The sequence below is a fragment of the Arachis duranensis genome, chromosome 10, assembly GCF_000817695.3.
Source record: "Arachis duranensis cultivar V14167 chromosome 10, aradu.V14167.gnm2.J7QH, whole genome shotgun sequence".
In the NCBI taxonomy this organism is placed as follows: Eukaryota; Viridiplantae; Streptophyta; class Magnoliopsida; order Fabales; family Fabaceae; genus Arachis; species Arachis duranensis.
Genome location: NC_029781.3, coordinates 1,452,872 through 1,459,496, shown reverse-complemented (window position 1 = coordinate 1,459,496; position 6,625 = coordinate 1,452,872).

Sequence of the window (6,625 nt, the reverse complement as noted above, 5' to 3'; positions counted from 1 at the left end):
GAAGAAGTTAGAAGAGTGGTCATGGAGATGAGTTCATTTAAAGCTCCTGGCCCGAATGGTTTCCAAATAATCTTCTTTAAAGAGTATTGGGATGTAGTGGGGATAGATGTGTGGAAGATTGTGAGGCAAGCCTTCGTAGGTGGTTGTATTGATGATCATTTCTTTGAGGCTTTGATTGTTCTTATTCCAAAGGTGGATAATCCAACAAATATGAAGGAATTTAGGCCAATTAGCTTATGCAATGTTATCTATAAAATTGTAACTAAGGTTCTAGTGAATAGTTTTCGCCCATTCCTTTCTGAGGTGATTGGCCCGTTGCAAGGTGGATTTATTACTGAAAGAGGAACTAGTGAAAATATTATTATTGCTCAAGAAATTCTTTATTTCATGCAGAAGACAAAATCCAAGAAAGGAACAATTTCTTTCAAGATTGATCTTGAGAAGGCGTATGACCGAGTTGATTGACGTTTTTTGGAGCATTCGTTGAAGAATTTTGGATTTCCAGCTACAACTGTCAGACTTATTATGCGTTGTGTGTGCTCTTCTTCCTTGTTCATTCTATGGAATGGGGAAAGGCTTCAAAGTTTCAAGCCTCTGAGGGGTCTAAGACAAGGTGATCCAATGTCGCCATATCTTTTTGTGATTTGCATGGAAATACTTGCTTGTCTTATTTCTCACCTTGTCTCTAGTGGTTCTTGGATTCCGGTGGCTGTTTCGAAAGGAGGGCCTAGAGTCTCCCATCTTATGTTTGCTGATGACTTATTGCTCTTTTGTAAGGCCACTAAGAATCAAGTTGAAATAGTCATGGAAGCTTTGGACATCTTTACAAAGGCATCTGGGCTCAAGGTGAATTTGTCCAAGTCAAAAGCTCAATGCTCTAAAAATGTTTCTCAGAGAAGGAAGGATCTTTTATCTGGTGTTTCTAGCATTCACTTCACTCAACACTTGGGAAGATATTTGGGGGTGAATATTGACCATGATAAAGCTGCGCGTAAGACGGTTCAAGAGGTGATTGAGAAAATTCGTGCTAGATTGGCTAGTTGGAAATGGCGCATGCTAAACAAGGCTGGGAGATTGTGTTTGGTAAAATTAGTTCTATCTTCAATTCCGGTTTTATCAAATGCAAACTTCTCTTTTTCCTTCCTATGCTCATGACAAGATTGACTCTATGATGCACCAATTCTTGTGGAAAGGTAATGCGGATAGCAAAGGTCTTCCTTTAGTGAAGTGGGAGAAAGTTGTGGCTCCCAAAAATCTAGGAGGGCTTGCAGTTAGAGACTCACAGTGTGTTAATGTGGCGCTTATTGGTAAATTGGTTTTGGCAAATGTTGAAGGATAAGGAGCGGTTGTGGGTGAAACTTCTTTCTCACAAATATCTGAAGCAAAATAGGGATTGGGAATCGGCTAAACATGGTTCCTTGGTGTGAAAAAGCATCTTCAAAGTTTATATGACCATCAAAGAGGGTCTTGGGTGGCAGACAGGGAGTTTCCTTCAGTCCTTGTGGTTTGATCCTTGGAGTCCTTTAGGTATTCTTGCAGACTTTCTTCCGTTTGTTCATGTCTCTGATTTATTGCTTAAGTTGGATGATGTTTACTATGATGGGACTTGAAATTTTAAAAACTTGTCCACCCCAATTCCTGAGGATATTAAATCCTTTTTGGGGACTATTCTTCCTCCTGAAAGGAGTGTGAATAAATCAGGTTGGATTTGAAAACCAGCTGCGTCGAAGGGTTATACTACCAAAAGCGGGTACACTTGGCTTGCAAATATGAAATTTCATTGGAGAGGTGACGGAAATTGGAAGTGGCTATGGAAGCTTTTCATTCCGGAAAAGGTCAGATTTCTCTTTTGGCTTGCATTGCATGATGCCATTCCCACTAAGTCTTCCGTCATAAAAGGGGCTTAGCGGTAAGTGACCTTTGTAATAAATGTGGTCATGCGTCTGAATCTGTGTTACATTGCCTTTGGGATTGTTCCACTGCTCGTCATGTATGAAATTCTTTAGATCCTTCTATTGTCGAATATGCTAATGTTTCTGACTTCCGATCCTGGATTACTAGCGTTATTAATGGTAAAGAGGAAATAGTGGCCATTGGAATTTGGTGGATTTGGCGGAATAGATGTAATGATTTATTCAACCCGAATGAACCTTGGTATAGGAGAAAAATCTTTTGCCTTGCAAGAACCTTGGTGAATGAGTTAAAAAGGGTGAAGAAGGATAGAAACTTTTGGGATTATGCAGTCCAGAATTTTTTGTGGCAGCCACCCCCCAGAATGTTCTTAAGGTCAACTATGATGCTAGTGTTCTCTCAGACTCTCTTGTTGTGGGCTTTAGGTGTGTTATCCGTGATCATTATGGCACTTGGATGTTGGGTAGCTCGGGATGCTTGCCTTTTGATTCAATTTTCAGGAATGAATTATTGGCAGTCTGAAATGGTCTTATGATTGCATGGGAAGTTGGTTGTGATTCCCTTATTTGTGAAACTGATTCTATGGAGGTGTATCTTTTGTTGAACAATATTATCAACCATGTTGCAGGAGAAAATATGGATATTATAGAGAAGATTATGGAGTTGTTAAGTAAAAAGTGGGAGGTGTCATTCACTTGGATTAGAAGAGAAGCTAATGTTGCTGCGAATTATCTGGCTAAGATAGGGGCTAAGAGTGTTTATTCTCATTCAGTGTGGATTCAGCCAAATGATGACCTTAAGCAGATTTTGTTAAAAGATTCTGCTATGTAATTTTTTGGGTTGTTTTCCTGTTTGTTCTAGTTTTTGTTACAGACACAAAAAAAAACTGAAGAATACTATAAAAAAAATTATAGTGAAATAAATTAAGAAGTGGAAATATTTTAATTTACAAGTTTCCTTTCAAAATTTAACGATCTCATTTAGTCAATTACAATTAATTAGGTGGTTGTTCTATAGTCATCTTTTTAATAATGGTTGAGGATTTAACAAACATGTATTCTAAAGCTACGTTTGGTATAGGATATTAGAATTGAGACTAGAGGATTGAGACTCAATAGTATTTGGTGGTTATAGATTAAAACCAAAGTTTCAGTTTCAGGACACAAAATTTCAGTCCCTTCAATATAAAGTAAAAAAAATAAGGAACTAATTTTTTTTAAAACTGAAACTGAAACTTTAATAACATTTATTTCCAAAAATACCACTATCTAACTTTTTAATATCCAACACTATCTTTTTTTTTTCAAAACAGAGGACAAAACAAAATTGATTTAGTCCAGATAGTCTGTGAGCTCTCCTTCTTCGACGGCAGCACAGTAGTGAAGCATCTCGATGACAATGAAGGTCACAGTAACGACGATAGTGGCAACAAAGAAGCTTTTCTTGGCGACCTCCTTCTTTCTGTTTCTCCTGCATCATTTAACCCAATGGTGGCAACGGCGGCCTTCTTCGATGTCACGAGCACGATGACTGCAACTAGAAGGCGAGCGTAAAGCTGGCGACGAGCATAAGGTAAAGGCAGTGATGATGACAATGGAGCTCATGGACGGGAGTGAAATTGTAGTTTCTTGGCTTCTTTAAGCTCAAGGAGAGGAAGAATGAAAAAACGGACGACTGGAAGAGGGGTAAAACTGAAGAAGATGGTGATGGCGGCGGGCTCAGAGAAGAAGGGCAGCTTCAGAAAGCGAAATTGAAAACTTGGAAAGGATTGACATAAAATAATGTTGTTAGGGTTATTTTAGTAACTTCATGTATTTCAATTTCTATTTTTACCTTAAACCAAATAGGGACATAATCATCCTGTATACTTTACACTAAATACAATACAAAAATTTAATTTAGTCTCTATTTTTTAATTTTTGTCTCTCAGCCTCGGTTTATCTTCCAAATGCAGTCTAAAGACACGTGATAAATTTTTTATTAGTGAAATGTTTTAAATTTTTATGTTTAATAAATATAAAACAAATGTATTAAAAATTTAAATTTTTTTTATATTTTCAACAAATAAAAATTTTAATTTATAATTTTAATTTGTGTCTTTAACATACAAAATAGATAAGCTGTTATTTGATAATTTATTATGAGTTTAATATATTTTATATTGAGTTAAGTCTCAAAGTAGTCTCTAAAGTTACACTCAAGCCTCAAAATAATTCCTGAAGTTAATAATTACTCAAATTCGTCTCCGAAATTGCACTCCAAAATTTATAGTAGTCCCTGAAACATTTTTCATTCATCGAAACCTTAAAACTACATCGTTTTGAAAAAAAAAATCCCCCGATTCAAAACTACTTCAAGTTTTCCCTTACTATATACATCATATATCGCACGTTTGTGTTCTCATTTTCTGGTATTATTTTTATTATTTTTTTGTTTGGATTTTATAGAAAAAAAAAAGAAACATTAAAAATAAGAAAATTATAATTTTAATTTTTAACTTTTAATAAAATTTTAAAAAATAAAAAATATTAAAAATAAAAATACAAACTAAATACATAGGTTTTACACTTTAATGTGATGACATTAAGTAAAAATATTCATAATTTTTCTAGATGAATTCAACTTAAATAAATAAATAAAAGATAGATGTGTCCAAACATAATTATCTATTAGGATACAGATAGATTTTTATAATGATCACACAAGGTGTTTTCTAGCTATACGATAACATAATTTTTATTATATTTCCATTAAATCCAATACTTTCAATATATTAACAAAGAAAGGCTAACGTTAAGATTCGTTTTTTTTTAATGTAAGATTCATAAAGGTTTACAATTTATGAAAAAAATTCTTATTTTTTGTTATCTATTATAACATCTATCATACCTAACATTTTCATTACCTTACATTTTAGCTAGTCAACCCTAGATAATATCCTAGTTTTTTACTAAAAGTATTTATCTCTAGCATTATTTACTATAACATGTTATCATTTAAAAGAAATATATATTTTTTTAAAAAAATAAACTTCAATTATACAAAAAGAATTATAAATAATGATTATGCAATCAAATAAAGAACATATAATAAAAAAATACATATAAAAATGCACTTATAAATTACGAAATAGATAAAATTTAAAAGAGTTCTTTAGAAATATATTTGTGCTTTTGAAAAAGAGAAACACATCATTTTGTATTTGATAAATAAAAAAATCATGTATGTATATTTATATTTTTAAATTAAAAAATCTAATATAAATTTATATATTAATAGTTATTTATATTTAATCTTACTTTTTATTATATTTATGCCAATTAAAATAATTATAAATTTTAAAAATTATTTTAGAAAATTATTTTTTTTTGTAGCTTATACTTAGTAAAATTCACTTTTGTTTTAATTTATGAAACATAATTATTATAATTTTTAAAAGATTAATTTTAATAAACTATTTTTAAAAAAGTAAATACTTTCTACAAGCTAGCCAGTATCTACTGTGTGTGTTCAGTAACAACAATAATTAATTAATTAATGATCAAACCTAAAAGCGTAAGAAGATTACACTGCATATTTTCGACGGAGTTGAGGAAATTTAATTTGCAACTTGATGATTGCGGTACCAACTTAGCATGACAAGACGAAATTAAGAATAATATATTGCAAATCGGTATCAATAAGCAACTAAGGAAGAAAGTATATTAATGGTAAAAATCATAAAATGTTAAATGTGCGTAGCGTATTTGTACGTGTATGGACGGATGCATGCTTTAAATATGAAGTGGTCACGGAACAAGAGGGACCCAACCGAAAAATACAAATAACAGAGCCAACCGAGATACCAAATAAAAAAGGACCAACAAGAGGTTTCTAGCATTTTGCTAACAAGGAAAATAAAATAAAAATGGGCAATGATTAGCGATAAGGAAAACGGTTAGAGAACGTAGGCGATTACGCAAAACTTTCATAGACAACAATGAACAAACTCACAAGACACACACATAAAAGTAATTTGAAGTGGAAATGAATATGAATAGGATTCTCGAATCAACTAACACATTATGGATTAGAGTAAAGATGTTTATTTCTTCTCCTCTTAATTAGCGATCTAAAGAATTATATATTTTATAAAATTCTAAATACTAACGAACCAATTTTTTTTTTAAAAAATAATATTTTTTTTACTAATACAGTTAAAAGTTTATAAAAGAGTTGGGAATCTCCAAATAACATTTTTTTTCTATTTATAAAACATAAAAAAAAAAAAAACTATTTTCTCTTGTCCATTGCAAATAAAGGATAAGCTCTTTTTATTTTCTTTTTATATTGTCGTAATCAAAGTGTACCACGTCATAGCTGGATCACAGCCCCACACCATAGTGACCCACCACCACCTCTTCCTCCCCTCATCTCCTCCTTGCTCCTCCTTCTTATACTTGTTCTAGAACGAAGACTATTGATATTTCTGTACTATTTTCTCTTTATTTTTCAAGACAGGTACCTGCCTCTTGTATATTTTCCCTCTGAAACTCAAATTTGACTTGAAATCTTGAAGTGAACACTCACCATTTTTGACCTTAGCCCATAGCTGACCCCTCAATCAGACGATTTGATTTTTTATTTTTCCCACCTAATTTATATTCCTCCAAGTCTCCAAGACGATCTCATCTAAATAAATTGAGAGCTGAAGAAAGCCCAACCACCCACCTCC